This window comes from Nannobrachium achirus (assembly GCF_963921795.1).
Source record: "Nannobrachium achirus genome assembly, chromosome: 12".
Taxonomy (NCBI): Eukaryota; Metazoa; Chordata; class Actinopteri; order Myctophiformes; family Myctophidae; genus Nannobrachium; species Nannobrachium achirus.
In genome coordinates, this window is record NC_137832.1 from 48,100,321 (window position 1) to 48,119,626 (window position 19,306).

Consider the following 19,306-nt stretch of genomic DNA (forward strand, 5'->3'; position numbering starts at 1 on the left):
CTGCTTCTGCTTCTCCCATCTGTCTGTGTGAGATGAAGGTATTCATGAGTGTTACCATCTTTTCTTTTAGAGTGCTGGACTGTGTTTGTTTTAAGGCATCAAGAAGAACTTTCATTGTACCAGTATCATCCTTGGTGTAGTACTCAGAGATGTAGGTTATGACTGCATGGTAGTCCAGTGTAATTTGCAGATCTGTGTTACCATTCCAGGCTTTGGCCCACTCAGGATTGAAGGAATTTACAAATATTTCATCAATGTCCCTGGCCATGATGAGACAGTAGCCTCCCTTACTGATCTTCAAAGCTTCCAAGTAGGAATCAAAGTTTGTGTCATTCAGACCAGCCAGCTTGAGGACTTCCTTAATCCTCTTCTCTCTGTTCGCTTCATATTCATGTTTGTCATTTGGATTGATGGTGGGGAATTTCTTTAGGATGTCGGATACCGTTTCGTCATCAAGCAGTACCTCCTTCACAGCGTCTAGTAACTGCTCACGTTTCTTTCTGTTAGGTGCATCTTTTTTTAATGCATCTCCTACCAGTTTGCAGGGTGAAGCTATTAGAGTGGTCCATACAGGAAACTTTGGGAAGAAGAATCTGCAAGTGGTGTTATATTTTCTGCAGGCTTTTGTGTGTCTGTGACAGTTGACTGCTTTTGCTATTTTAGACACGTTTTCTCCGACAACAGCAGGACTGAGAGTGACAGAAGTAAAGGTGTTTGCAAAGTTGATGACAGCTCTTTCCTCATAGTCTTCTAAGTCATCTAGGGTTTGGAATTTCTTGAAAGCTGACTTGAGGCCAAAGAATTTGAATGTGTTGAGAAGGTTATCGGAGGTCAAATCGGATAAGTGGAGTTTATTGAGAATGGGAAGCACAGTTTGTTTCTCATGTTCACCTACAGTGTCCTTCTTAACAATGACAGTGTGAAGAACTTCTTTGAGTCTTGTCTGCATGTCCACGGCTTCTTTCTTGGTAAGCAAATTGGCAATGTCATGAATGTTGTTTCCATCATGAATTTTCATTTCCATTTTATCCATATCCACCCACAGAACTCCATGATTGTGACCAGCTCCTCTGCCTTGGAACTCCAGCTTGGTTGAGTAGTATTCCACGGACATTGGATTGTGAGGATTGAGCATTATTTCTTGAATGAAGGTCTGCACTCTGTGCTTGTAATTTCTTGTGGCAGTCACAACATTGTTTCTGAGAATCTCATGGATAGACTGAGCTGTCTGTGTTTGCAGATAGTCATCTAAAGGAAGAGACATCTGACCGTCATTGAAATGGACCATTGTTATTTCTTCTTCCTTTCCTCCTTCTCCATCATTGTCTTTGGTCACGTTTTGTAACACATATTCAATCTTCAAGCCCTTTTCTCTTAAAATAGCAGTGATATTCTCTTCCCAGCGCATGTCTGCACAGCTGACAGTGAAGAAGAACTGGAATGGACCAAGGTTGTCTAATCTTGCCATCATCTCATATTTTCCTTTCTTGTGGTAGCTAGGAGTGTTGGAGGTACTGTCAAACACAGAGAAAGCATTCTCAAGGTTGTACGTAGTTTCTCCAGATGTTGATTTGGACTTTTTGCCTCTCATGAAGGAAATACTTATGTTCCTCTGAAGCTGTTTCTTTTCAATGTAAGAGACTGCTGCAAAAAGATAGCTAGGATCATCTCTGAATCTTGAATCCACATTTCTTAGTCTTTGAATGAAGTAGTACTGATCAGTGAGGTTGGCTTGTCTTGGATGGTGTAAGTTGAATTTTCCATCAGGATGCTTCATTGGAAAAGCCATGGAATCCCAATCTTTACTGTGAAGGATATTTTCTGGGGTTTTTCCTTCGCCAGGTGCAAAGGTAATGACATGGGAATCTGTCTTCTTGTTTTCATCATGAAATGCTTCTGGGAATCTTGCCGTTGCACAGACTGACTGGTCATAGTCAATTTGGAACTTTCTGATTGGATCATTCTCCCTGTATTCTGCCTCTTCCTTTTCTTCATCATTTTGTACTTCATTTCTGTCTTCTGTGTCAGTGTTGTCCTCATTGATGTCTTCATCGTGTTGTGAGTGTTGTTCAGTTAAGGATATGTCATCAATAGCATCACCAATAATGTTCTCAATAACGGCATCAATTATTTCATCAACAATCGCATCTTCATTTACGTAGAGCAGCTGTGAACCAGTTGGATCTTCTCGTTCACACCTGTGTTGGAAGGTTGAGGGATCTGTGTAAAATTGATAGCCAGGATGTCCGGAGTCTTTCAATAATTGCATTGCTTGGAATAATTGTTGAGGGTCTATAGTTGTGTGGTGAACATAATTCTTTAATCTCTTCATGCGCTTCAACATGACATCAATGGTAGTTATCCCAGCCTCAGATGGAGTCCTGGGAAGGTTTTGCAGAGTGTTCATCACATCATCATCTCCTATAGGGATGTTAATAAGTCTGTCTTTCACAGCTGGCATCAATGAAGTTGGAAGTCTAAATATCTTCTGAAACAGGATCTTCTTGGCAATTAGATTGTTTGCCAATTCTGACAGTTGTCACAATTTCTGCCACTAATACCTCCATATGCATGGAATTGATCAAGGGTCCTGGAAAAAAATAGCTATGCATTGTCTTTTGTTACTGATTTGGTTAATACCTCTGAAATGACACATTAAACATTGTGAGTGACTAAGGGTCCATTTGGTTCCATTTTACACTCAAGAGTTACACATCTTAAGGTACATTTTAGTTACCAACTCTCCATCATTTAGCTGGGGACCACCTGGAACCCCCTCAAAGACCACTGATGAATATAGGGTTGCAATTTGCGGCTAACTTTTTATGAGCAAACTGTAGCCTATAAGCTTGTGAAACTCATGTCATACTCCTTGGTTTCTCTACAGAAGCACAGATATGTTATTTACTCATTGGTTTCTCTACAGAAGCTCAGATATGTTATATTTGCGCTGTGTACATTGCATGTCTTCAGCGAAAATAGATGATCTACGGTGGCTACTTTTCCTACACAACTTTCCCTTTCTTATTCAATCAACAAACATGCCTCACCATAATAAACGTCAAAGCAAAACAGGAGACATGCTTCAAAACACGAAACATGAGCAAACACTTCGTTCACAGCTGACGAACACACGCACGCACGCTACAAGCTTTGCAACAACAAGAACGAATAGTGACCGTCACTTTCCAATTCCATCTGTATGCATGAAACGTCAGTTATATAGCGAAAGCAATTTAAGCCCGCATTTTGAAGAAGATATGTAGCCAAAGCATGGATCGTTAGTTAGTTTACATTGTACTTACCAAACAAAGTTTGTTAGCCGCCTCCACCTGTGTTTACGTTATACACGCACGCACGCTACAAGCTTTGCAACAACAAGAACGAATAGTGACCGTCACTTTCCAATTCCATCTGTATGCATGAAACGTCAGTTATATAGCGAAAGCAATTTAAGCCCGCATTTTGAAGAAGATATGTAGCCAAAGCATGGATCGTTAGTTAGTTTACATTGTACTTACCAAACAAAGTTTGTTAGCCGCCTCCACCTGTGTTTACGTTACACACGCACGCACGGCAACAACAAGAACGAATAGTGACCGTCACTTTCCAATTCCATCTGTATGCATGAAACGTCAGTTATATAGCGAAAGCAATTTAAGCCCGCATTTTGAAGAAGATATGTAGCCAAAGCATGGATCGTTAGTTAGTTTACATTGTACTTACCAAACAAAGTTTGTTAGCCGCCTCCACCTGTGTTTACGTTACACACGCACGCACGCTACAAGCTTTGCAACAACAAGAACGAATAGTGACCGTCACTTTCCAATTCCATCTGTATGCATGAAACGTCAGTTATATAGCGAAAGCAATTTAAGCCCGCATTTTGAAGAAGATATGTAGCCAAAGCATGGATCGTTAGTTAGTTTACATTGTACTTACCAAACAAAGTTTGTTAGCCGCCTCCACCTGTGTTTACGTTACACACGCACGCACGCTACAAGCTTTGCAACAACAAGAACGAATAGTGACCGTCACTTTCCAATTCCATCTGTATGCATGAAACGTCAGTTATATAGCGAAAGCAATTTAAGCCCGCATTTTGAAGAAGATATGTAGCCAAAGCATGGATCGTTAGTTAGTTTACATTGTACTTACCAAACAAAGTTTGTTAGCCGCCTCCACCTGTGTTTACGTTACTGTGATTGCTGCTCCTCCACTTCTGCTGCGGTGAACACTGAACCAGTAGTCTATATGGGACGTTCGCGAACGAATTGAGTCTTTTGAACTGCTCCCATGCTTCTCCTCCACTTCTGCTGCGGTGAACACTGAACCAGTAGTCTATATGGGACGTGCGCGAACGAATTGAGTCTTTTGAACGGCTCTTTGAAATGAACGATGGGAGCCGTTCCTTTCTAATGAACAGAGTTGGGAAAAGTACGACGCATTCTTAGATTGGCGAAAGTATATGGCCAAAATGTATAGGGTTGAAGTGATTTGTAATTATAATCAAAATCTACAAAGTAAATAAAAAATAAATAACTTTTGAAGGGCTCTCTGAAAGGAACGGATCCGGCTCACTTCAAAGATACATAAATCCCATCAGCCTCCAGCGTGTGTGTGTGTGTGTGTGTGTGTGTGTGTGTGTGTGTGTGTGTGTGTGTGTGTGTGTGTGTGTGTGTGTGTGTGTGTTAAAGCCGCGCATGCGCAGATCCTGTTCATTCTTGACGACTCTGGTGAGACACTGGTGAGGACACACATTTCTGCCTATAGCGGAGCTGCTGTGTTTCACACACCGCTCCAAAAAGATACATAAATCCCATCAGCCTCCTGCTGTGTTTCACACACCGCTCCAAAAAGATACATAAATCCCATCAGCCTCCAGCGTGTGTGTGTGTGTGTGTGTGTGTGTGTGTGTGTGTGTGTGTGTGTGTGTGTGTTAAAGCCGCGCATGCGCAGATCCTGTTCATTCTTGACGACTCTGGTGAGACACTGGTGAGGACACACATTTCTGCCTATAGCGGAGCTGCTGTGTTTCACACACCGCTCCAAAAAAAAAAAAAGGTTCTGTGTTGCCTAGAACTGCAGGATTGGTTATGGGGGTTTGTATTGTAAAGTACACTGGTGTACTTACTTTACACCACTGCTGCAATGCACCGTACCAAAAAGTTATCAGCTTTGAATTATCTCTCAGGGAGAGTGGGAGACTCCCAGAGACCCAGATATCTGTTTTGTTACATTTGATTTGTGTGCACTCCCAGTTGGAGTGTATACAAAATGTAACCAAAGCAAAGCCGCTGCAGGGTGCATTTGGTTACATTTGTACACTGTGGCAGAGTTACAAATTGATTGATAAGCAAAGGACTTTACTTCGGGATTATTAGGTTCCGAACTGCAGAGAACATGCATGATGGAACATCCTACATGGAGCATGTAAAATGGACACACACACACACACACACACACACACACACACACACACACACACACACACACACACACACACACACACACACACAACAATACAATAAATACATTTAAAATAATTTCAGTATACTTTCCCAGAAATCTAAAACATTCCATGAATAAATATATAAAAACTTTTCTTTTAATTCAGCAGGATTTTATAAGAAAATATGTATACTTTGGGTCTCAGTTAAAAAGGACGTGAGCAATCTGGGCTAGCCTACTTTTAGTCCGTGTTCTTGAACACTGAACAGACTACTCCACATTTCACACATTATGAGACAATGCAACAACAACAGTCACTCACCAAGGGAAAGTGGCCTGGACAGTATTTATTTTGGCTCCGTTGTGAAATGTCTTATAAGCCATGAAGGTGTCTGTGCTGTAAGGAACGAAGGTTTGCTTTTCTTTAATATCCATATGTTTATTTAACCATGATGAAATAATGTGTGCTGCTGAGCTGCACAGTGGCTCTCCTTCCTTCTTCTGACCCCATCAGAAGTTTGTTAGTCGGTTGCCATGGTAACGGGCTGCGATGGATCATGGGTCTTGGAGTCCACACAAATCTACCTCTGAACTGAAAGTAAGAGTGTGTGTGTGTGTGTGTGTGTGTGTGTGTGTGTGTGTGTGTGTGTGTGTGTGTGTGTGTGTGTGTGTGTGTGTGTGTGTGTGTGTGTGTGTGTGTGTGTGCTTGCGTGTGTGTGTGTACGCACGTGTGTGCAGTGAGAGAGGGATGCCCAAACATGTGACCACTAGAGGGCCCTCGTCATTAGACTATAAGAGAATTCTAGGTAGTTGGAGATCTGTGGTTATTCTATCTAGCAGCAATATCATTCATAAATCCACTCAAGTTCCTTCTAGGTTATAACGGTTTCAGCATAGTTTTCTACTGTAGTAGGCCTATAACAACTTTTCATCATAGCACTGTGTTTTGTCTGTCATTTAAGGTTGTATATGAGTTAAAAAAGGACCCCAATTGAAACAAGCCCTAATTAGCTTTCTTGCTGTGTTTATCCTTTTAGTTGACCTTGTAGGCCTACCAGTGAACTGTAGGTACTGTCATCATGTCATATACCTTTTCCTATCTAATAATCAATCTTTAATCAATTAATCAATCAACCTCCTCCTCCAATTAAGACTTTTGAGAATAGTCGAGTTGGCTAAATAGGCCTTGACTTGCATTAGTAGGCCTATTGCATAATGCTGCAAAACATATTCATCTGGATATTTAGAGCGTGGTGTTTGTTGACTGGTTTTGTCAACACGTGGTTCCCCGTCAGGGCTGATGAATTAGCTAATTAGCTTTAGTTCAGGTCCCCCCCAACACTCATGCTGTTCAAACACACCAGGGAAAGCACTGCTGGGACAGAGAGGCTACTGTTTCCCCTCTTTAAACACTGTTGATCCCTATTTATAGTGACACAACCAACTCACAAAACCATTTGAATGTATTCACTGAACTGTCTAATGTGCTCCTGCAATTTGCTTCTCAACTACACAGTAGATTTGAATAGGCTCCTGCCATGAGGGCTGGACAGAAGGCTACTGACATCATGTTGTTGCTGTCAGGCAGAATAACCTCTTATCTCCATATGTGAACGTTTTAATAATGATTACATAATAAAGTTCACTGATTCTCAACCTTTTCAGGCCTCGACCCCCAAAATAATCATATTTTAACTGGGGACCCTGTGAGCATTAAGAATTACATTTTGTATAACATCATGGTTCTATTGTGAAAACAGCGGATCTACATGCTCACAACGCAAGGCATTGTGAGCATGTAGATCAGCTATTTACACAATTTATGCCTCTAATATACCAATCATTTGGGGACACCCCTTGGGGTCCCAACCCACAGGTTGAGAACTAATGTCCGGGATTTCCCCGTCCTATTTGAACTATGGATCCCAAATGCTTTGGATCGTTACAATCTATGACAAATTAAGTCTGGTTGAAAATGTCTGCTCCTTATTAAGTGGTTAATAGTTCCAAATTCCTCACTAGATGATAAATATTGACAAGATAGAACCATAACTAATAGGACCTCATAAATCCAAGATTAGAGTCTGTGAATATGAATTATAAGGCATAATTTGTATTTAGTTGCATGACTGTGTACGTGCTTGCCTAAAACAACACATTTTCAACAGAAAAACATGACGCACAATTGTCAGCTGGCAATGTGTCATTTCTGGTTTGGGACATTTTGCAACTTATTGGAAATGTTCTTATGTGTAAAACAAAACACACAGATATACAATCTCTCGGTGCACTGTGAGCTTGTAGATGTTCTATTTTCGTAGCCTTGGATCAAGACTATCATAGATTTTTATCCAGTCTAACTTTTGCTTTCGTATCAAAGTCAGACTCAATAAAATACATATGAAACATCTTGATCCACGGCTACTATTTTCAGTTTCACTACTTGTCGTATGACTAAGTATACAGGTCTTAAGTGGTTTTAAGTGCTTCGCCAACAGATGGTTTGTGTTAGGCTGCCTACTGTCCTTGAGTGGTTTTCATTTGCATTAGTCTTTTCTTGCCTATGGATGGATTCCTTGTGCTGCGTATGTCATGGGACTGGTTGGTTTAGGTCTACAGCATGATGCAGCCGCTTCATGGCCTTCTGTAGTGTGATCAGCAAGCATCATCATCACACTACGTCAATATAGTACCATTTCACGGGGGGTGGGGGGGATTCCATGTGGATGAAATTCTCATGTGACTCCGCCAAGCATTCTAGCAGCTTTCTCTTCCAGTTGGCTTTATGGCAGTGTTTCCCCAAACTGGGGTCAGGGCCTCCCCTTGAGTGGGATGCCAAAGATCACAGGGGCCACGGCATAAGGCCATGTCTGTTTGGAGGTTGTCCAAAAATGTTCAGTACGTTGGCTAGAATCACCCACTGTCTGTCTGTATTATGTTCTCCATGTGATATCAGTCGATGCATTGTGATCTACAAGCTCGCAGTGTGACAAGTTGTGAGCTTGTAGATCAGCCATTTGCACTGTCCAGTGTACAAGAAATACATAGGCTTAATTGTGGTTAACAAAAACTCAAGTGTGTGCATGACTGCGTGTGTGCACATGGTGGGGGGTCTCAGCATTTGTCAGATGTCTGAAGGGGGGCTTTGGTGAAAAGGTTGGGAACCACTGCTTTATAGTCTTCTTCAGTTGGCACCATATAGTGACTTGCATGGACTAGGTGTCAAGCCTTGTCAGCCTTTTGGAGGCCAAGCAGCCATAAAAGTGTTCCTTATAGTGCTCCCTCTGTCCCAGACACAGACAGGCCCGTTACATTCCGTTATTCCCCAGACAGGATGGTAGAACAGATTTCATCAGTTGTCACGTACAGTTCAAAATCAGCTGATGATTATCTGTATTCACAATACATGTTGTGCTTGTCACAGTCCATCGTCTATCGATTTAACTGCTAATCGAATTAACATCATTAACCCTGGTGTCCCTATTTTGGGCAAAATGTAAAAAAAATATTTATATATAGACATGTTTTCTTTTACAGAGCTCAAAATGTTTGACACAACGCAACACACTGTGAGCTTTAGGCTTTTTCCACTTTTCGTCGTACAAGGAAGTATATTATGCTTAAGTGATTAATAATGGAGCTTGACACTGAAGACTGTGGACTTTTTTGTTTAGTGCTTCTATTGTTGTTTGCATTGTTGTTGTTTTCTATTCAAAGGCAGAGCAGAGAACTTCTGTCGCTTGCGTCCTGGTTTGAAATATGATACCTGTGAAAATGTTCATTGTCTGCAAACCGCTTTCTAAGTGGTTGTCCCAGGATGGCCTGACTTGCCTGGGCTCAGCCCCTCTGACAGAGCTGTGGGAGTAAATATTAGGATGTGAGAAGGATCTTAGCGCTGTTTGTCCCGCATACTCCCAAAGTACACAATTCATTTCAAAGTGCATAAGTCTTGTAATGTATGACAAGGGTGGAGTTTTCAAATCATTCAAAATAAATTGCTTTATACTTTTATTCACAATCAGCTTAATTACCTCAGCCCTTCAGGACACAACATACAGTACAAGTCAGTGTTTCTCAAACTTTCAAATTTCAAGGTCTCCCCTTGCTTAACTCTGACAGTGTACAAATGGAACCAAATGGACCCTTTGGGTTCATTTGGTTCCATTTGTACTCTGTCAGAGTTACAGACCTGTACGGGTCAATTTAGACCCTCCTAAATGAACCCACAGAGTATACAAAGTATTGTTCATGTTTGTGCTATAACATCCCAAATATCTCTGAATCTTCTTGTGACTGTAGGGTTTGAGCGGATGTTCTATTTTCATTTCATTCATTTCTCTCTTGTTCCTTTGTTTTTATTTCATCTGTAATCAGATTGATCTGTATGTTTTGTTCTGTTTGATGATGTGTGTACCTTGGATTGCTTATTCCTAAGCATGCACAATCAAGGGGTCAGCCAAAGCAACAGGACAGCATTAATATCCCTCCAGAGACTTTCGACTTGTCACTGGTAGCACCAGCACAATGGGAGGAAGCAGGCATAATATACAGGAAATGTTTTTGTTTACTGTCTAATCAGAGGAGTTGGCATCATGCTGATTTTAGTGTTGTGCATTTACTGAAACGTTTTTTAATGTCTCAAGGATGTTGAGGAATTATACAGAACAAGCTGGTGAGAAAGTATCTGTGGCGAAGGTGTCTGCACGGTCAACCGTTTGGCTTCGTCTGGAAATTCAGAGTGCATGCCTCCTTGTCATCAATATATAGGAGATGGAAGCTGTCAAACTTCTCATCTCAAGTTTTGCTTCAGTTTGATCCCCCCACTTATGTTATACGAATAGGCCTATCCAACATCATAGTTTGGCCTCAGGGGAATACTTTTTTTAAATTTAACCGACTTCTCTTGGAGAAATCGGTAAGTGTGGAGAGGAGCAAGCAGTGGAACACAGGATTGAAGCTTGCCCTCTCCGAAGACTTAAAAGGAGGATTAGTTACCTCCTAGGGACCTAGGCTGCTGTATTGAGAGTGGCTCTATATAATACCTGTGTTGGAAAGTATCAAATTATATTTACTCAAGTTCTGTGTTTAAGTAGAATTTTTAGTTAATGTTACTTGATTTTTCTATATTTCTACTCCACTGTATCTCAAAGGCAAATTGTACTTTTGCCACTATAATTATTTGAACCAGTTCAGTGACCGCCAGAGTGTCCGCCCTGAGACTGGGAGATCGGGGTTTGATCCCCAGCCGGGACATAACTGAAAAATGGGACCCAGTGCACTTTTACTTTTGGTAGGCTACTCTGAGTGTATTTTGATGCCAATATTACTCAAGTAAAGGTTTGAGTACAGACCTTTTATTTGTAAAAGTATTTTGATATTGTGGTACTTTTACTTCAGTAAATAATCTGGGTAGTGACTCCACAGCCGATCAGGAGGAAACTGCTTGGACTTCACCTTCATGAAATAGATCAATTGGAGCAAGCAAAACTTTTTTGTTTAATATTTGCAAAGAGTCTTGCAGGGAGCATGTATGCACCCTGAGATAATACGCGTTTCATCTTTGTGCTTGTACTAATGATTGCAAATGATTTGATGCATGATTAACTGCCTTCAATGCATATGTTGTTGCATAACCTGTCTCTCATGGCTGGGAACAACAGAGTCAAGCTCGGTCCCCCCAGAGGAATTGGAGGGAGCAGTTCAACTTTTTTGTTTTCAACTTAATGAAGTTGTGTTAAATCACATACAGTATGATATATTTGTTCAACAGATTAAACGCTTAAATATGCGCCATTGTCATGCTCATTCCTCCTCCGCATTCTCAAACAATTAGGCTGTTTGCTCTCCCTTGTTGCAAAACACACATGTTCAATGGTGGGAAGTGGGCCACACCTAGGTGAGTAGAGGAACTTTATGGTCACCCCATCACTCAGCTGGTTCTGAGAAAATAAACTCCTTCAAGTCATACCATGAAACAACATAGGCCTAAAGGCAAGCGCGCCGGCAGGAGGGAAAAAGTGAGGGGACAGTAGTTCTAGCAGCTTGAGCTTATTTCACACCCACAGCCAGCATACGCGGATCAACGATTTGCTGTGTATTCACTTGTCTGGCACCTAGTTGATCGGGTTGAGAGAGCAACTGCACGTAGCCAGTACAGAATGGTCATTGCAGCTAGAGGCAAACATGCAGCCAATACACAACAACGATCACACAACACAATGGGAAACGGACCAGTGCCAGTCAGGATAAATAAATAGACCAGTCAATCGTAAATTGTGTCCCCCCCCACTCCCCAATGGTGGGGGCACATTCAGGGCCTTCTGATCCCACCCCTGGCGCCTATGCGGTGTATCCTGTAGTAAATATTCTGATTGTGTCAAATCACAACAAGTCGTCTGAAGACACTTTACATAATATAGAGCAGAGACCCGACATTGTCCCACCTGAGCAAGCAATTTTTTTGCAACAGTGGCAACGAAAAGCTTCTCCTCAACTGGGAGAAGTGTCAGGCGCAGACCCAGGCTCTAGAGTGGGCGCCTGGGCTGCCATCTGCCTCGGTCAAAGCAATGGTCAATTTGACACCTTGGCCAATGGAAGTCACTATATGGTGCCAAAACTCAAGACTATAAGAGAGACTTTAACCCCAGCATCCGGATTGTGGGGGAAAACGTGCAGAAAATAGCTGATATGAGCTTGTAGATCAGTGAAGCAACACTGTCATACACTGAAGTATACAGCATACTTTATATCAGGCTGCAATCCTGATTTATATCTTAAGGGCCATTCGCAATGAGCACTATAACTATACTGTAACTATAAAAAATATAGTTTTCAAATCGTTCTAAGTCAAGTGGATGGCAGTGTACTGTTCACACCAACTATAAAAAATACAATGGTGAAAGATATAGTTATAGTTATCTTTATAGTTATCGTGCCCAGTGGGAATGACGCTTTACCCGGAACACACACCTGCATGGGTCTTATGCCTGAGCGCTGAAATTTCTGCTGAGCTATGAAGGAACGCCCGTTTGGGCGGGGGAGATGCTGCACTTTGAGCTTCATGCAGTACCTCTGTGGTCCTCTGTGGTCCTGACAAAAGGATCTAATAGTCTCAACAGATGAGCTGAGAGACCACCTCCAATTACCATAGTTACTTGTGTTCGTTATATTGTATTAAAGGACCACTTCATCTCTGGGACAACCAGATCTTATTTTATTGTTGTTTGGGACACGATCAACACACACATTATTTTTTGTGTTCAATCTGTGTCTTTAGATATTTTAGTATTTCAGCATGCAACAGGTCACATGATGCAAAATGCATCATATGACCAGAAAATAACTCAGGATTGTGTTGATCGTGTCCCAAACAACAATAAAATAAGATCTGGTTGTCCCAGAGGTGAAGTGGTCCTTTAACAATTTGGATGTGGAATGTGGAATGATTATTGTGAAATTGTTAGATTAATCCCATATAATTTATCATACCAGGTTACATTGTTTTTTGTTTTTGTCTATGCTGCCAGCCCAGTGGTCATCGCCATGCTGGCTTGTGGTGGACATTTTTGTCAAAATTAGATCTTTGCCACAGACATACAAAATGAAAAGACAATACCTCCAGAAACACAAGATAAGCCAGAATGACCATAACAGGTCTGTAACACACGGACTGTACAAATGGAACCAACCAAATGGATTTGGTACTGTTTGTACACTCTCAGGGGCCTTTTCCACCGGCAAAGAATCGGTTCTGGTTCTTTCTCCCGCCTATGGGATGAACCGGAGTTGGTTCTGAACTGTAAAAGTTGGTTCCGAACGGGAACCACAAAATCCTTGGTTCCTCTGGTTCAATCATGGTTCAATCTGGTGGAAACGCAAGCCGGTTCACAAGAACGAACCAAGGTTCCAAGAAAGTTGAACCGGCACTGGTTCTGGAACCAGTTCTTTGCCGGTGGAAAAGGCCCCTCAGTGTTATGGGGGTCCTTGCTGCAAATAAAACACAAGAGAACCACTAGTACTAGTGGACTCCTAATATGCCACAGTCAGTGTCGTAGTAAATACACATTCTGTATCAGGTGATTAATTGGGTCTTATGATGAAAATAAGAAAATTATAATGGTGTGTAAAAAAGAAAGTCTAGTCCTTATCCGTGTATGGACATGTTGATGACCCCTGTGCCTGCCACACAGAGAGTTATTTTGGCTACAGTCATTATCTCCAAGGAGTAGAGCATGCATGGAATGGATCTAGCACAAATACAGTATAAATTCAGTATAAATGTACCCCACCCATGAAAGCCAATGGCTTCAGGTTGCATTAATCACCTCGGCTGAAAAGGTCTGGCGCTCCTCAAGTCTCCCACTCCCACAAGCATGCCTGTATATCAGTCTACTGGCCTTACAAAGCTTGTCTCAGGCTGGCTGAAGTGCCATGACTAACGCTCTGTACCAGGCTCCACTGTGGTGCAATCCCTGGAAGAAGTACTCAGTCAGAAACACACACAAAAGATCTACAAGCTCATTGTGAGCTTGTAGATCTGCTATTTTCAAATGGCCTAAATATATACAGGGCTGAAGTGGTTTGTGTGTTTTGTAATAATAATCAAAATCTACAAAGTAACTAGTAACTAAAGTTTTCAAATAATTGTAGGGGAGTAAAAGAACAATTTGCCTCTGAGATGTACCGGTAGTGGAGTAGAAGTAATAGTATTGCAAATTGGAAATTTAAAGTAAAAAGAATACCTCAAAATTGTACTTAAGTACAGTATTTGAGTAAATGTACTTAGTTACTTTACACCAATGCTACCCGGCATGAAGCATTTTTTGCAGAAAGTGTTAATATTATTTCTGTTGTGTTGATATAAGGACGAGGTTTGTGGATAAGGAGGTTCCAGTGATGGAATGTGTCTGCCTGGGGTTTCTTTTCCTTTTTTTCCCCCTTTTTTTCTCGCTTCAAATCCAAAAATGTTGAAGATAATGTTTGACAGGAAGATGTCTTCAGCCTGGAGCTGTTCCACTCTGGCAATGGATAGCTTTTCCCAGACAAATGATTGAACTTTTACAAAAAAAGTTTTGATGACATTGTTTCAAAGATATTGTCATTTCCAATAAGTTATTTGTGGAGCAGTGTACAGTGGTTGAAGTTAATCGATCGATCAGTCAGATTTAACTTAGTTGTTTGAGGCACTATAAGAATTGTTTGGTAATTGAGACAGAAAACCATCATTCTAGAAGATATGTACAACAAACTATACACTTCCTTGGATTGGGAACAGGTGTGCTGCTTGTGTGGCTCACAGAGAGCGTTTTCCCTCATATGATCGCTAGTCTAAACGAATACTAACCCCAATTTAAGCCTAACCCTATCCCCAAGCTTAACCGTAAACTGAGGAAGCATAGGCGTGACCCCGGCTCACCTTGAGCTGTACGTCCTCAGGTAGCTCTCTCGTTTCCTGTCTGTTTTATTGGTACCCTAAATTGAATTGCCCTCACCGACTAATAAAATAGTATTGTATAGTATACTTGTATTAAGATGTAATTTATTCCTGAGTCTTCAAACTTGGATTAGCCCAAGGCTAAGGCCATTTATTATTCATATCTGATGCATGGTGGGACAGTTGAAGATCTCAATTTAAATTATTTGTACAGTGCCACCAAAGAACTGCTCTAATGTTTTTTTTTTTTTTTTTTTTTTTTTTTATGTTACTGTATGTCATTTATTTTCACAGTATGTAGAAGGAAACCATCACCATGAAACAATACATAAATAGAAATGCATGTGCCTTTAAACATAATGGGACTTTGCAGAATATGTAGACAGTAAACTAGCCTATATGCACAGATCAAATTCACAACTTAACAAAAATAACACAAGTTTAGGCTATCATATGTTAATATTTAGGTCAGCTCAGCTGCATTATCCATGCCTGATTGTCAAGGGATATTCTTGGCCAGGAGAGCTGATTCTTTTTTTTTTTTTTTTTTTTTTTTTGCTCTAACTGCTCTAACTGCTCTAATGTTGACCTAATCGTTGATTGAGCTTAGATTATGCATCTGTAATTGTTACATTCAAACAGGACGAGTGGTGTTCATTTCAATTATTCTGTTTGTACCATGTGAAAAGGAGCAGATCGAACTCAACACCTTGCAGTGAATCTGCTCAATAACTGACAGGGCTTTGCAGTAAAATGTCGATGTCCATATTTTATTACTTCTACCAGGATGTGCATCAATGCGAGGATGAACTATACAGAACAGACCTGTTCCCCAGCTTAACCACTGATTTACAATTAAATGTTCATCGGATGAGGAATCAGATTGTCCTTAAAATGACAGGCTGTTCCTTAGACGCAATATGAGAGTAAAGCCCATCATGTTGGCTATTCACTATAATCCGTTATCATGGGGCGCTCCAGACCTGCTTGCTGTATAGAATTTATGGCACATTCAAGAGAATAATTTAATTTGGCACCTCATGACAACATTTTTGTCATTTGGGCACAATGTGCCTAAATAAATGCCCTCACTGTTTGTGCCACAGGTCATGTCTCCAAAGTGCAAAAAGAAAATGCAAAAAAGGCTTATTGGTACAGTTTCCTGGTAGGGAATGTGCACAGGAACACAATAGATAAGCTGTGAAGACAAAAGATACCCAGAATGGTCAGCAAGAATTAGTTCAAAATCATTTACCCTCTAGATAAAAGTCTGCCTGTTTGTGGGCCTTATGAATGGTCGCCTTATTCTGTACACTGGAGGCTTTTTAGGGTGTAGTCGTGGAGGATAATGTCACTTGTTGCATAGGAAAAAAAGAATACAAAGTTGAACTCCAATCATCAAATAGCTTTGTGTGGGCCTTCACAGTCGGGTGTCTTCAGCTTCCAACGTCTACAAAAAAAGAAAAAGAAAATCAGTGTCGCACCACTGACCGAACATAAAAAGAGAGGATTACAAAGGTTGAACTGTTTTACCCCGCCCCCGCCCCTTTCTTTTTTGGCAGAAACAATGTTGCTGCATTACTTGACTGTTATCCTTCCCCCCCTGATGCTTTTCTTTAGCATTTTTTTTGCTCCCCTTGTTTGCACAGATGCCGCCCCCCCTCCGGCACCCCTGACCGTCCCCATGGGTATTGTCATAGTAGCCGGTACAATGAAATTCACGGTGAAATCCTGAGTGTCCGCATGGGCCGTTTATACGCTTTCAGAGTTACAGACCCGTAAGGGTCCATTTTGGTTTTGGAGTTAAATTAACACTTAGTTTAATTTGGAGAGTGTACAATGGAACCAAATGGTCCCCATAAGGGACCATGTGTAGCCTTCACTTTGTGTGATACAGACTCATAAGGGTCCACACTTCAAAACACAAAACATAAGAGTGTACAAAATTGAACCATATTTATAGACTCTCTGATTTATAGACCCCTGGTACATTTTGGTTCCATTTGAGTTAAGTAAACACTGGGGATTTTACTGTAAAATGCAATTATATTACTGTTACAAGCCAGCTGAGACATTTCATATCCTGTACGTAAAATAAAATGAAAATCAAACAATGTATATCGCTTCACTAAGGAAACAGTGGTTGTTAAATGCTGTCCTAGCTTTTATTTGGTGAATGGATTTTACACACGCGCGCGCAACACACACACACACACACACACACACACACACACACACACACACACACTTGTGCGACACAACATCACCTGTGTCAAAGTCACCTTGTACAAAACCTTCAACTAAGCCATTTTCAGTTCATCCACATTGGAGAAGGTAAAATGTACATTTATATAGATGCATTATCCAAAGTGCTTGACAATGTGCATTAGGCTACATCCATACAACGTCAGCGGGGGAACCATGCAAGGCACCAACCTGCATGCTCATCAGGAGCAGTAAGGGTTTCATGCGTCTTGCTCAAGGACACCTCGACACCAACAGGCCCAGCCCAGGGGGAGCCCGGGATCGAACCAGGAACCGTCTGATTCCCAAGTGGCTGCCCTACCTCCTGAGCAATAGCCACTGTGGACCATGACTGCAGTATAAGGTGTGGAGTGCTGACTTTCACAGATTCTTTCGAAGCGCTCTGCCTGACCTGTTATCTGAAATGTCATCCAGTCCACTTGCATTCCGAGATAAATGCATGCCCTCCAGCTAAACAGCAGGTGTTGTCTGTAAATATGGTAGTAGCTCACACAATGTGTGGTTTAAAATCTGCCTTGAGGTGTCTTGTTTCCTCCTACCATCCATGGAGACGTGTTTTGCATGCCAGAAAATCCAAATGATCATAATTTATTCCTTTGGGAGATATGCCCCTTGACCTGATGGTATTCTAAGATATTCTAAACCAACGTTTTAAAAGGGGTTAAAAATAAAATAAAGGATGAGCTTGAGCTTGTGATTAACTTATTCGATATCAAGACATATATTGGCACTGTGGTTCTCAAAGTGGGCTCCAGGGACCCTCAGGGTTCCTTGAGGGGGTTCCAAATAGTCCTTACAGGTCTGTAAATCTGAATGTAAAAATGGAACCAAATATGGGTCCATTTGCAACAGGAGTCGGGACTTTATTCAAAGATTTGAGAACCACTGAGTTATAGGTTAGAAACACTTTGAATATGAATGGCTATAGCATGCATTCTCTAATTAATGTTTGTTCTGCAAGTGTAAAATGTAACCCTAAAGCGTTATGTTAATGTTAGTGCCTTTGTTTTCCCTGCAAATGTCGCACGAGGTGAGGAACCCTCTCCTTTCATACTGTACTATTTCCTGAAACGTGATCGAGGTTTATAGTTGGGTAATAATGATATGTTATCACTCCAACCCTGATTTTAAAGCAGGCACACCTACAGCACACCTACACCTACAGTAGCCTTATAGCTTTTACAGCATATTCTGTGATTATTCTGCACAGATATAAGTTTAGCCTGATCATACTTACACCGTTTGTTCATAAATAGCCAATCTCCATGCTCACAACTACTGCAAAGTGCTGTGAGCTTGTATATCTACCATTTTCAACAATCTTTTTTTTGTTGCCCATAATGACACTCATCAGAGGTCCCTTTTACAGTATCCATGTTGTCTTTGGTACTTGTCATGTATGCTCCATCTTTCTGTATGTCTCTGCTACCCTGCACCCCCCACCTCACCCCAACCCAAAACATAAAACTCAGTTTACACATCATTTGCTCTCAAAGGACCACATATGGGAATAACCTCTATAGCTTTTTGGTGTCATCCTATTGACAGATTACTGTACGTACAAATATATGGTTATGTATATGCACGTTTTTGTCAACAAAAGCATAAATCAATCACCACAATATATTAATTGGCAGATATATGTTGACCCACTCGGCTTAGGTCTATATAACTCATTTATAGGATATACAATGTATAAGCTCACAAGCTTATAGATCTGCTTTTATTTTTTTACCTGTAATGGAATGCGCATAGTAGGACAACCAGGAGGTTGAAGTATTTGTATATAATTATAATGATAATAACAACAAAAACAACAACAACAACAATAATAGCATAATCTGTAGGCCTATGCCTGGGTGTGTAGTACATATATTTGCCCTTTTCTCTCCATGTGTGCACTGTGTAAAGATGTGGGGAGACGTGCTCAGTGAAGCAGCAGCATCCCAGCTCCCCAGTCCCCCTTTATAACGGCCCCGCCCCGAAATCAGTCGATCAAATTCGGCATCGCACTCGCGCCCCTCCGTCCAATCAGCGCGCGGTGGGGGCGGTCTTCAGACGGTGGTCCGGGAGCCTGCTGGCCAATGGGCGCCCCCGCCCGTTGAACAAAAGAGTCACGTCAACTGTCGTTGGTTCCCCGAACGAGACATTATTCAT